At 38.0% G+C, this 14349-nt stretch overlaps 1 long non-coding RNA gene across 1 annotated transcript in view; it reads right to left on the bottom strand.

The window, feature by feature from the left end:
- Window positions 1-1039: 1039 nt before the first annotated feature.
- LOC306664793 overlaps window positions 1040-14349 on the bottom strand; it is a 368649-nt gene continuing 355339 nt past the window's right edge. Inside the window, exon 3 of the long non-coding RNA XR_013764797.1 lies at window positions 1040-1527. This is a non-coding gene — a long non-coding RNA (uncharacterized lncRNA). The remainder of the gene's footprint in view (window positions 1528-14349) is intronic.

Here is a 14349-nt window from a genome sequence, read left to right on the forward strand (position 1 = left end):
CCTTAGTGGGGAGGGACAGTAAAGTGTGTAAATAATTCATTTTTAAAAATAGCTCATACCGCCACATGAAGTCCATTTAGGCATAGCAGCTTACAGAAAATCCTTTCAAATTTATACCATCTAATTGAGCATTTTTATATTGTATATCTAATTTTCCAGCTACCTAGGTGTCATTTATTCATTCCCTATGACTTATATTCTTAACAATGTACACATGCCTCTGTACAATTGAGCTATTGTAACAAAATGCCATGAACTGGGTGGCATATAAATCATGCAAATGTATTTCTCGCAGCTCTCATAATAAAATAGATAGCATATATTCTAGTTTATGAAATCATCCAGACCAAAGTATGTGAGTTATATACTATAAGCACTGCAGCCTATTTCCCCAGAGGTAGTACAAACTCACTCTCCATACCACAGTAGAGAATATACATGTTTTCCTCACATGTTTTAAATTTTAGTTAAGTTTTATAACAATAAAAATAAAACAATGTAAGTTAAATGAGCTATAATGTTTTCTTTGAAAGTTTATAACAGAATTGCTCGGCAGAATTCCATTTCTCATTAGGTTTGTGTAAGAAAATATGGAAGTAAAGGGAAAATAGCATTGGCAATCACATACTTACATGATCTGCAAAGATAAAGATATGTTAAAAAGAAATATATGTAAGGTGTGATATCACGGCTAAACAATAAGAAATTTCTAGCCACAATTTATAGTTTGTGAAGGGCTTCTCAAAGTATTAAAATTTACTTGAAGTAGAACAAATGTAAAAAATTTTCAAGTTAGAAAGTTACAAAACCTAGTTCCCTGGATTAGACCAAGAGGAATTAAAGGAAGGAATGGGGGATGGAAATAGGAAAAACAGTAGAATAAATTAGACATGTATAAAAACATGAACAGTGAGTGTAACTCCACATAAAAATGTACAACCAGAAAATGGAAAGCTAAAATCCATGTATGTGTAATATGTCAAAATATACTCTACTGTCATGTATAAATAAAAAGAACAAATAAAAAACCTACTATGCCCAAGAATGGCTGTATTTTGGTTTTAACTGTTTTGCTGGGTGTCTAAATCAAGCTGGTCAAATTGACCTGGTTCCTGTCTTGTTAAAGAGTCAGCTGAGTTCCCACAGGGGCCACTCATAGAGAACTTAAGAGCAGCTTCTTAGCTCCACCAGTGCCATTGGTTAGGCCGGGTCTCCTTGAGGAGGTGGCTTCCTTTGGAAGCATTAAGGGATGTCTCCCTTTTTCCATGATCCTCCTCTGCAGCAGATGCACTGAGTGATTTTTCATCCTCTAGTCTCAACAATCTCCTTGATCAGGAGGTTGTGTGACCCAGAGTTGCAAAGCTCCTTGGAGAAGTTCTCTTGTTCGTGGATTCAGGCTGACTGAGGGCAAAAGATCCAAATACTGGTCTATCTTGCCTTCTGTATTTAATTCCAATCTCTAAGTTTGATCTTAATCATTCAGCAAGCCAGTCTCACCAGTCATAAAGTAAGAGTACTGGGCTTTAACTTAAGATGTACACTTGTATTAGCCCACTAGAATGAAGACTGGAAGCTACAAATGAAAGAAAGATTCTTAAGCAAATGTGCCTGATAACTATCAAGAGAAACTGCCAGAGTCAGAAGTTTTTAGTCAGTTTAAGGCCTGCAGACCTTCCTAAGCTACACAGGTAGACTTAATCTATGTTTGCTCGTATGATTATCTATCCCTAAGTAACAGAAGTATAGAGATCTCTACTAAACACAGGTTATACCAATAAAGGGATATTTTACAAAAATCAGATGACATTAAGTAGCTTAACTGTATTTCCTGGGGGCATCTATGACATTAAGAGTTAAATGTTGTGTTTATATTCCTGATAACCTGGACAATGTTAAAGTCCCCAAATAAAGACCTTGTCCTCTCCAGCTTTTGTTAGGCCTAGTTATGGGAACAGTTTCTCAGTTCTTCCACCTCCTGGTGAGAGATTGACTTCTGTCATTTTCATGATACTCAGTGGCATGTTCCAGATGCTGCAACATTTACTTTGTACTAATCTCATTTCGGTACTCCTGTCTTTTTGTTCTTCTATCATAGAAGCACCCACCCCCAGATGACTTTACAACCTGCTCTTCCCCAACCAGACTTCTTCCTTGGACCCCTCGATTGACCCGATTTTTAAAAAAAGGAACTCCAAACTGCTTGCCCCTCACTGCCCACTTTCAGCTTCCAAGCAGCCAGAACAATCGGCGCCCCCTTTCATTTCCTTAACAAGCAGTTAGGAGTTCCTAAAGCTAAAGTGGGGAATGAAGCCAGAATTAAGGACAGGTAGTTAGTGTAGAAATAGGGAATCGGTCAATTCGAGGAAATGAAGCCATGAAGCCATCTGCCTCTGGAAGTTGGAGACTGCCTCTGGAAGAATGGAATGTCAAGGATCTCCGGAGCCCATTGATTACCAAATTTACCTGCCTTTATCAAGGACTGCAAGCAAGGAGCTGCTAATTAATGCCCCCTGGGCCCTTACCTGCCTGAATCACCTTGGCCCTCCCCTGCCCATGGCTTTTCACTTAATGCAAAACCAGGCCTAGTCACGCAGGCAGGAAGGAGAGATAAGGGGGGAGAGAACTGAAGAACAAAAGAGAATTTAACCTATAAAAGATGTAGGGTGCGCTCACTTCTTGAGACTTTAGAACATCAGCCACAGCCCCCTTCTTCCTGCCAGAAGAAGTCTGTATTATTACCTTTAAATAAAACCTGCTTAATATGCTTTAAAAAAAAAAAAAAAACTACTGTGTTAGTTAGCTTTGTGTCATTTTGACCAAAATACCTGACAAAGACAACTTAAGAGGAGAAAAAAGTTGTTTTGTCTCAGTTTTAGAGATTGAGTCCATGGGGGACTGACTCCATGGTTTTAGAACCAAGGAGAGGCAGAAAATCAAGGAGGAAGGGCATGGCAGAGGAATCCACAGGCAGCCAGGAAGCAGAGAGAGCAAGGGGCAGTGGATACAGGAAAATCAAACCCTTCAAGGGCATGCCCCAAGGGACTCACCTCCTCCAGTCGTGCTCCATATGCATATAGTTAACACCCAGTCTGTCCATTCAAATGAGGATGGATTGATTAGGTTACATACAACTCTTATAATCGAATCATTTCATCTCTGAACTTTCCTGCATTAACACAGGAACTTTTGGGAGACATCTCACATACAAACTACAAAAGGTCTCATCTCTTAAACTTCAAGAAGAATCCTTCTTGGGTTGTATTGAAAGTAAATAATATGCTGAAATAGATTAAATTATCTACATTGATGACTGGTTAAACAAATATACAATGAATACCACACACCTGTTAGAAAGGATGTTGAACATCCTTGTGTACTGATATGGAGAAATCGCTCCCACAAATGTGGCATGAAAAAGAAAAATGAACAGACTAGAAAACAATATAAACTGTTTCCATTCCTATGAAGTTGATTATCTTCTATGTATAAACTTCAGAATGCAAAATTTAGAGCTGGGATATATCTCAGTGGAAGAGCACTAGTCTAATATATGTGTGTTTGATTCCTCACCCCCCCCCCCAAAAAAAAAACCACTCAGATTATGCAAGTATGTAATTTTTAAGGTATTCTTCCAACTCAATTTTCATTTTTGGTGGTTATATATTCAATTATGTCATAAATCTAAAATCCATTTCTTCCCCCTCCCTCCCAACCCATCATTCCACCTTTACCTTGCCTTCTATTCATGGGTTATCCAAGTTCTTGGGGAGCTTATCAGTTGTCCTGGCATTAGAGGGAGGTACCTGGGTCATGTGGATAAGTATTTGTTCAGTACTTCTGCTGACATGCAGGGTCTTCAGTGCTCCATACATTGCCCTGCTTCGTCACCATTTGCCTTCCAGGTACCTGGTTTGTGTAGGTCACTTTGCTCCCTCCACGTTCTTAGCGTGAAGCTTTTTCAGGACTGTCTGTGTATCCCAGCCATGTCCACATCCCTCTTGAGGATACATGATCCTCTAGGGATTCCCTCCGAAATCAAATGGAAAGAGCAGAGGGCTCTTGAGGTAACTTTCAGGTACAATAACAAGTTACCTCATCCAACAGTTGCTACTAGTTACCAAGTAAGTACAAGACTTGCAGCTTCCTCTAGTTTCCTAAAGGAAAGCTGAACAAGGTTTCTTTATCTAACCTCTCACCACAGTACTAGGCCTAGTGGGTAGGTTGCTGAAGTTTTGGTCAGAGAATCACCATCATTTAAATTCTGTGTCTTTCTACAGTGGATGCCTTCATCTCCTGTAGGCAGGAAATTGTTCTTAGATTATCAGTCTTTCTTCAAAATTCTATTCCTTATGAAATACACAGAGAAGTAGTGTGTTTCTTCCTTGCTATTCAACTTCCAACTTTATCACTAAAAAAACTTTTCCTCTCAAAAATGTCATATTTTGTAAATTAAAAAGCACTGCGTTTTAGAGTCAACAAATCTTTTTGTTTTTTCTAGATGCTTTTGGGTGATACCTTCCCTACAGCAAATAAATCTCTCCTGAGGTAATAAAGACCATTCTTGGTGGAAGAGCTGGAAGGAGGAGATTCCAGACAATACTAGCAAGCCTCTGTTCAAATTGTCAAGTTTGATCTTGGTGGCAAGCACTCTTCCACTGAGTTACATTCCCACCACTTATAGATTCATCTTTTACAAAATATATTTTTCTCAAATTAAACAGAGAGCCTTAGTGTTCAGGGTGAGATTCTTGCCTTTCCATAATAAGCAAAACTCTTCCCTGCAGTCAGCAGGTGAAGATGGGTGATTCCACCACTGAAAGAATTCATGTAAATATTTTTCAAAAATAGCATTTTATTTTTCAATTATTTGCATATATTCCAAAGGAAAATCTAACAAGTTCTTCTCTTGTGTCTTCCTAAAAAATAAATCTCTAGATTCTGAATGCTGTTGAGATTATGTAAACTCTCCCCCAAATAAAACTTATCCACGGAGTCTTCAGAGTCTTTATAGATTGCAATTTTTATTTTTGATTTAATAAGTCAGAGAACATAGTGGTTAGAAGCCAAAAAAAAAAAAAAAAAAAAAAAAAAACCCGTGGCAACAGACAGATGCAGGTGTTAATGCTGCCTACATCAATTATAAAAACTATTTGAGCTTGGCCAGAGTGCTTAACTTTGAAGTCTTATGAAAATCATCTATGGAATGAAATAAATAATAGTGCAATCCTTAAACAGTTATGAAACTCAACATATGAGATAAATGTGAAGCACTAAATACACAAAGAATAGGAGATCCTCAAGAAAAGTTGGTTACCAGAAGAGCACTTAATGTAATACAACTACTTGCTCCAGCTCTCCGCTGAGCATTACTATTCTAGTATGTTCCATGACAAAGTGACCCTTCCCAGCCCTCTCTAATAATTGAAGGGCCCTTTTGTACTCTATTCCTGCAAAAAGCCGCCACAGCAATTAACAACCACTGCATAATCAGGCAGGCCTGGTTCAGTTCCATAATTTGCTAGTTGTACAAATTTGAGCAAATGACTTAACATCTTTAAATTTCATTCATAGAATCAGAATACTGTTCCCTACATTCAAGTGTTGCTTCACAGAAATAATCTATAAGTAGTGCTTTGTGAAATATCAACATAATAGAAAATGTCCTATATTCTACAATTATTCTTACTGAGTGTTATGACTTATTGAACTCTCTTAATTATCTAACTTTAGCATTGTTCTTTTGAATTAATCTAGCTGGCAGGGCATGGTAGCACATGACTGTAATTCTCAGCCGAGTAGGCTAAGACAGAAAAATCCTGAGTTCAAGGACAGCTCAAGCAACGTAGTGATACCCTTTTTCAAAAAGAAAAATAAAAAAAAAGTTGAGGATGTGGCTCAGTAGTTAAGTGCCCTGGGTTCCATTCAAGATGCGAAAAGAAGAAGAAGAAGAAGAAAAGAAGAAGAAGAAGAAGAAGGAGGAGGAGGAGGAGGAGGAGGAGGAGGAGGAAATTGTCTAGCTTTTATAAAAAAGAGAAATCCTTGTATGTTTCCTCAATCATACAAGGAAAGTATATATCACATTCTAATCATATACTGACTGTTAGGTAGTATCTATGAGCAGTGAAATGTGAATTAATTACAGAGCAAGGCTATGGAGTTTTTTTTAAATTTGGCCTTTAATGAACAGTCAAATAATACGTAGAAAAACAGTAGGTGTACTAACCCTGAGAACAAATAGGTGAAAACAATGTTATCAATTAAAAAATACATCAAAAAGTAAAGATCAGTGGAGTTAACTTCTGACAGGTCTACTGAGGTCATTGTAAATTTAGGATTTCTGGCCATGGGTTTTTCAATGTGTTTCAGAAGGGAAATCTCATTAGTAGAACAGGCACAGTAAGGTAAATTCTATCCAGTCACTGACCCAAATACCCACATTAATCTAGGATTGATTGTAAGTGAAACACCCCTAAATAGGACAGCCAGCATGACAATTCCAGAGAAGACCAGGTAAAATGCCCCTCCCAACAGGAAAGAGGAGTTGAACACCTGAAGGGTGAAGACTGCAGCAGGTTCTGGTAAACATCAAACAGCAATAAATTTGGAAGCTACATTGTTTCCTTGGTCAGTCCCTGCTCAGAGATGAACGACTCTCTCCCATGAGTGGTTTTTGCTTGCGCCTTGCTTTACTTTCACTTAAATTCCACTTATAATAAAGTTCTCTTGCTTGGCCTTTCATGTCTGACTTTAAAATTTCTTTCTTGCAAGGTTTGGAGCTTCAGTTCTCCACTGCCATGTGTCACTGACAAGCACTGTGGCATAAGACAGAAAAAAAGAAGTCTAAAAATCAAGGAACTCTGAGGCGCTACATAATTGATATAAATCAATGCTAAACATCAAATTCACTGCTTTTAAAAATATGAAAATAAAAAATATTCTATCTGAACTACTTAGTGGCATTATTCCTGGGTTCTAAAATGGCATTACATAGAAGATGTTTATTATAGTCATCTGAAACAATAATAAACAATGAAGAGGCATTTAATTTTCTTCAACATCTTATCTTAAATTGACAGAGAATGTCAGGAGACTGTTATTCACCTTTTCAACAGGAACATTGTCTTGTAAAGTTATCATAACAATGAAATAATTGTATTCTTAAGATCGCTAAGCAAACCATTATTTCCCTAGCTAAGTGTGTTTTATGAATACATATCAAGTAGACTGGTAGCCTCAAAAGGCAGCTTACAACAGCCAGCCAATTCAATCCTTTAAGACAGCTGTATATTTTCTCTAATATAATGTGATTGGTTCAACCTTTTAATTTAAACAGAATTTTGACTTTAATGAAGGTTTACCCTGGCCAGACACCAAACTGCATTTTTAGGGTGAGTTCTATCTTCAGTCAGAAATGCAGTAGTTATAGTAAAACCCAATGTACTTGCTCCATTATTTTTCTCCCTCTTTTTTGCTACTTATGCTATTGGAAAATCTTAGTTAAGATATTCAGCATCAGAAAGCACTATAATCAAATTTACTTCTAGGAAAGGTAAAACACTAAATGATGCAGACCCTGATATTTATGTTTTAATCAAAAATAAGTATCTAGAGTAGGAGTCAGCAATTGTATGATTCCATAAGTGCCAATTACTGAATACTTTTGACTTGATGGGCCACAGGTCCTCTGACTCAATTCCTCAGCTCTGCCATAGTGGTACAGAAGCAACTATATATGACACATAAATTAATAGGTATGTCGTTGCTATAATCAAATTTATCCAGAAAAGTGGGGAATGACTGGGCTTAGGCTATAGTTTGTGAACACCTGGTGTAGATGATGGATCTTATTCATAGTATAGAAAAATACAATTTGCTATACAGAATACTCTGTGAAAAATTCAAAATGGAATCATACCAAACCACAGGTAACTATTCAGCATATCATAGATCCAAGATTCAGTGTTAGGTGCTATGAAAGTGTGACTGTAATGTAAGACCAAGTTCTTATCCTTAGGAAGCTTGTGATTTTCCAGGGATGCCAAGACTTAGAACAAACTGACAGCAGTACTAGACATTATGTAATGAAGTGTTAGGGGGATAAGCTTAAATTAAGCTCAGGTCTTTCAGGACTCCACTGGGGATAGGTATTTATTTAATACATTTCAACTAAATTAAGAGTGAATAACACTATTATCCCTAGAAAGAAAAAGTTGGTACCTTATTTATCAGTTAACCTAATATGCAGAATTACCTGTTATTCCACATACCCACTTTCTTGACATTTTACAATGATAAAAGTTTTTTAAAAATCTGTTTATTCTAGGGTATACAACATAGAGCCCTATGAAATTGAGTTTAAAATTATATTTTAAAGATGTTAGAAAAAGATGAAAATGTTAGATATTCAGGAAACTCCTGTCAATTTCTCAGAAATTTGTAATCCATCCTTGCAAATTAGCTAGGGCCAGAGACCTCAGCTCAAGAGGAACAACAATAACAAAGTTAGAAAGTATGAATAGTGACCTTCTTTTTTTTTTTAAGGAAGAGATATCCATTTACTCTGCCATCAGATCCACTGCTAATTATCAAGGGAAATTCAGTGAATATTTTGAGTTTTTAAATTGCTCTGAAAAAAAATCTCCAAAATTATGTGTGTGTGTGTGTGTGTGTGTGTGTGTGTGTGTGTTTTTAACTACTGCCATTGATAAGGATCACTACATTTAAGCTGAGCATGGTGGTGTATGCCTGTAATCTCAGTGACTCAGGAGGCTGAGGCAGGAGGATTGCAAGTTCAAAGCCATTCTCAGCAACTTAACGAGGCTCTGAGCAACTCAGAGACACCCTGTCTCTACAAAAAACTAGATCTAGGGATTTGGCTTAGTGGTTAAATGCCCCTGGGTTCAATTCCTGGTACAAGAAAAAAAAAAAATCACTACCTTTATAAAAAGTATTTAAAGTCATATATTAGGAGGAATATTGCTGCCAGGAGAAGTATTTTGACCAGGACCTGCTAAATCCATGCTCTCAGGTACAAAGTTGGGATTATTTGACAAAATGAAACACAAAAGCCTGTTAGTGTTCTGTTCCACATTTTCAGCTTTGAAATTTATGAGTTGTTTATTCATAATCCTGTCTCTTGCAAAAATGCTTTTTGAATTTGCTTTCCTAAAGAGTCAGAATTAAGTAGAAAGATAAATCATAGCTTTACCAAAAACAGAGACGCCTGGAGTAACAGAGCAACTGAGTAGAATGAATCATAATCTGGGGATAAGCAAAGAAGGAGGACTGGGCAGCACATGGCCGTGTGATGGCCTACACTGCTAACACGACTTTGCTCCCTTGCTCCTTAGGCTCCTCACACCTCTGAATGGTCTTGTCAACATACTTTTTTACTTAGTCCTTTAGGACACCCACACAGGGATTTTCTGTTCTTCCCCTTTCTTTAGTGACCTCCCAGAGTAGATTCACTTGTCACTGGTTCCCTTATGCAACACATGCCACAACAATTTTAGCTGCTCTCCTGGTTTATAAAACAGTTCAGAAGAAGATACCAAGTTGATGGAGTTCAGGACATGGCACCTCAACATCAGAGAAGACTGTGGAAACAGGAAGTGACCCTCTTTGACCTTCTGCTACCTGTCATTCCTGAAGCAGGTCACAAAACCCTCATTGGAGAGGTGATCTCCCTATAACCCTGTGTCTCTCTGAAGATAGGAACACAAGAGAAGAATCTGAAGAAACAGGCCTTGCTTGGTCCCCATGGTTTATCCCCATTAGATGGAACTTTCCTGTCAACCTGTCATTTTTGCCCAGCTCTACTGCCCCTTCTTTATCAAACAAGCATGAATATACTCATTAACCCAGTTTTCTTTAGGTTTCTTATTTATGAAGTCTCCATGGCATGTAAAAATTAAATCTGCATTCCTTTCTCTCTTAGTCTTTCTCTCCTCATAACGGGTATTGAACTCAGGGGCACTTTATCATTGAGCTGCATCCACAGTCTTTTCATGTTTTACTTTGAGACAGGATCTCACTAAGTTGCTTAGGGCCTCACTAAGTTGCTGAGGCTGGCTTGTACTTGTGATCCCCCCACCTCAGTCTTCTGAGTTACTGGGATTACAGGCATGTGCCACCATGCCTGTCTGTTTTCTCTTCTTATCTGTCTTTTGTTATAGAGAGTTCAGGCATGAACTTCTGATAGAAGAAAAATATTTCCTTTCCCTTACAAAGCCATAAGTTCTTAGTAACAAAAAAAATTTTTTAAAAAGGGGAAAGGGTAAATCAATCAGTTTCAAGATGTTCCAAATATCTATTCCTGTATATTCTTTCCTCAGCATCATGATCTCCCCCAATGATTTACAAATATTAAAATTCAAATTAAAATAAGATTTTATTATTTTGAAGTTGATATGAGGTTCTCTTCAGTAAGATAACTTGAAATTTATGAGTCCTGATTTTCCCTTGATACTTCCTTTTATTAAAAGCCATTCATGGTAAAGTACTTGCCTATTATGCACAGGCCCCTGGTCTGATCCCTAGCACCACAAAAAATAAATAATTAAAAATCAAAGGGTCTTTATGTCGTCTTATTCTATAATTATATAGTCCTATTCTTTAATTTGCATCCTCCACTCAAACATATGACAAATAAATATCAATTGATAACCTTCTTTTAAGTGGCTCAAATTCCATTCATAATACAAATTAAAATGAATTTTGATTATGATTTGATTGTCATTGGTATTCTGTCTACTCCTTTCAGTGATAAATAATAATCACCAAATAGTGGTTTTATTTTAACTAATGTGAATTCTGAATTGTTCCAGCTTTTTTTGATAGTCTACTCAGTTCATTCACATTGAACTTTTGCTTCTATAACCTTATGTTGTTAGCTCTGCCTATTTTTGGTGCTAATTTGTAAAACACTTGCAAACTGTTTAGAATCATACGTAGTGCAAAACCATTTGGCTAATTTTTGGAGGATATTTTTATTCTAGAACATAAGAAGAAGAGTGATATAAAATAAAATAAAAGGGTTTTTTCTGGTAGCAGTCTCAAAGGTTTCACAGATTTTACTGCTAATCTCTACCTACCTCCTGAGAAGTGAGGGATTCCTTTGGTTTCCTAAGCTAAAATTTGCTTCCTTTCTGAAGTTTATTCTTTGAGTGTGGGAAGGATTTTGAGAATAAATCATCCCCAACTTATGTTGTAATGTCCCTGTGTTCTGAGATCATGAAATAGGCAAGCTAAAGGGGGAGGACATAAGGATTGAAAATGCACTCTTATAGCATAGGAGCATTTTTAAAACCTTCAAAAATTTTAAGGTGCCTATCTGGCCATTAACTTCATTTTGTGGTGACAGACAACAAAAAGTCTATTCTAAATGACTTTAACACAATATTTTTATAGACAACAAACATTTTTAGCCAGAATTTGTCATAATTATCTGAGAAAATCCACCTTTTCATATTTTATTTTTGCACCATTTAGTACTGAATTTTGCTGATTCTAAAACACACATTGCACATTTCATCATTTCTGAAGTTGGGGCATTTGTCACAATCAGGACACCTTATGTTCCCTGACAGTCAGGCGACATCTCAACCTGGCAATGCAAGGCTTTCCTTGTCATGCTGATGATGTCAGGGAAACTGCAACTTTTCCCTGGTTCAGACAAAACTATTGAAGGACAGTTGGAGAAAGGATGCTGAGTTGTGGTTGTTTTCTGAAAACCTTCACTTGAAAGCTTCTAATGACCTCAAGAAAGTGACCACATCAAAACCTGGGGAACAGGCTTCAGCAAATCCCAGAGAAAGAGGTAACATGCTTTTTAATAAACATTGGGTCACGAATACTCATAATGGCAGAGAGGACAAGATTTTGTGGATAAACACATCTATGGCTAGATTGAAAATCGACACCAAAAACAGGTGGCACAGAAGAGGCTGAAATCAATGTAGGAATTCCTTAAATGACACATTATATTTCTCATATGTGTATATATCTATCCTGTTTCTTACATATGAAATATATATTTAGAAGAATGAAATATGATACAAATCTGTATTTAAATATTAAAAGAACATTACAATGAGTATAAAATATGAATCTAAAAAATATGAAGATGCTATTCTGTAATTTGATGTTATTTGCATCCCCATGCTCAGTGGTAAATCTGAGAATATGTTCTAAATCAAAAGAATATGGTAGCTACCTTGGGTTGGTTGTTAGACCATGTTTGTTGTAGCAATATAAATTTTTTATTAAAGTTATCTTTTTCCAAAACTGAAAAGCTTATTTCTCACTGTGGAAAATTATTTTCAATTTTTTTTTTGTTTTGTTTTTCTAAATAATATTGAAGCAACACTTCCTGAATTACAGTTTTTCTTTCATATACCCTTGAACTTATAACTAATTTAAAGGAAATGAAACGTCTTTTCCTTACATATTGTGTTCTACGGAACTCAAGTGTTCATGGAAAGTCATGACCCTTTCCAGGAGTATCGCATTAGTAGAGCTAGCCTTCAAGTGCTTTTGTAATATTGAGGGCATTTTCCAGAATTTTAAATTTCTAGATTTATTTGTTTTCTCTTATGACACCAAGTTTGCCATCTTTGCTCTTTGAGATAAAGTTTCTTAAATACAATAATAGAGAACAACAACAGAATTTGAAAAACAGACATCACTTCTCAAATAAGTTAATGTGATTTTTTGAGGAGAAAAACACGTTCTGAAAGAAATCTTATTTTTCAGGGTCTTACTGCAGGCAGTGCAATAACAGGGAGGAAAGTGGTCTGTGGAAGCACAGACTGAAATTTGAATTATGGGTTTCCTGATTAGTAACTGTAATCACTGGCAAGGTAACAGACCTTTTTTTTTTTTTTTTTTTTTTTTTTGTACAGGGAATTGAACCTAGGAGAGCTTAACCACTGGGAAGTTTAACCACTGAGATGTTAGGGTGGTCTAAGGCGGCTGGATGGGGGTGGGCATTAGGCAGCCTCCACCCCCACCTCCATCCCCACCCCCGCATGCGCAAGGAACAATCAATCAGGAACTGACAGATTAACCTTAATGGCGCCTCACAATCGCCTGATGGTCAGCAGGATCCCCAGCCAATCACAGAGAGACACGGGTCTCAGCAGGGTCTCCAACCAACCCCAGAAGGGCAATAAACCCTCAAGCCTTCCCCCGCCTATCCTGGACTACAAAAGTGCTGCCCAGCCAGAGCCACATGCGACTTCCTCGGCCCTTCACTCTGGCAGACTGGTGAACCTTGCTGGAGAGCCCGTCCCAATAAAGCTTTGTTCAGCTGCTTATGGTCTGACTCCTTTTTAGGCACCTGCATCTGACATCACATTTGGTGCCAAAACTGGGGTGGGTCTTTTGATCTTCCTCATGGGGGGAGATCAGCCCTCTCCGTCAGGTGAACCAGGGAACTCCTGCACCATCCTTTTCTCTTTTGTCTGGATTGGCAGAAGTGGGGTAAGTTCCTTGCATTTCCCTTGGCCTTCCAGTTGCACCTTCTATCATGGGGATCTGCCCATAAGTCATGAATGCATGCCAGATCCCCACTCATTCTATTTGGGCGCCTGTAGATTATGGAGACATCTCAGTCTCTGGCCAGTCCCACCTTCCTTTGTGTGCCCCTGAAGGCTGAGGAGATGTCCTAACCTCCAGCCCGCCCGCCTCCATTTTTCAGATGAGTGTGATCAGAATTTGGGACACCTCTTTCTGTTCCTGTTCACCCTCCAGGATATACTGAAAGGTCATGGGAAACACCAAGTCTTCCTTAGACCCCCAAACTCCTTTAGATTGTCTATACCTTAATTTTGCCAAATTAGGACTCACCCAAGACTTACACCACAAGCGGCTGGTCTTTTACTCAACTGTGGCCTGGTCTCAGTACGTTTTAGATAACGGCTCTAAATGGCCTCCAAAGGGATCTTTTGACTTTCAAATTCTCACTGATTTGTACAACTACTGTCACCGGACAAAGAAATGGAAAGAACTGCCTTATGTTCAGGACTTTTGAGATCTGCACTCTCATCTCTCCCTTTGTTCTACCTGCTCTACTGCCCAAGTTTTCTTCACCAGGGATGATCCCAAACCTCTCCCCCATTGTTCTCCTGCATCTTCTTCCTCGTTTTCAGATCCACAGGAACTGCCTTCAGCTCCCCACCCCTGTACTCTCCTTATTACTAAGCCAATCTTCCTCTTCCTTTTCTTCCTCCTCTCCTCCCACAGCTGCCACTCCTCCACCTCTTCCTCCTGCAGCTGTAGCTCCTCCTCTTTCTCTTCCTTCTTCTCCCCCAGAAAGTCCCTCCACCCTCTTGACTCTCATCTCCTGTA

This window comes from Sciurus vulgaris (genome assembly GCF_902686455.1).
Source record: "Sciurus vulgaris genome assembly, chromosome: 6".
In the NCBI taxonomy this organism is placed as follows: Eukaryota; Metazoa; Chordata; class Mammalia; order Rodentia; family Sciuridae; genus Sciurus; species Sciurus vulgaris.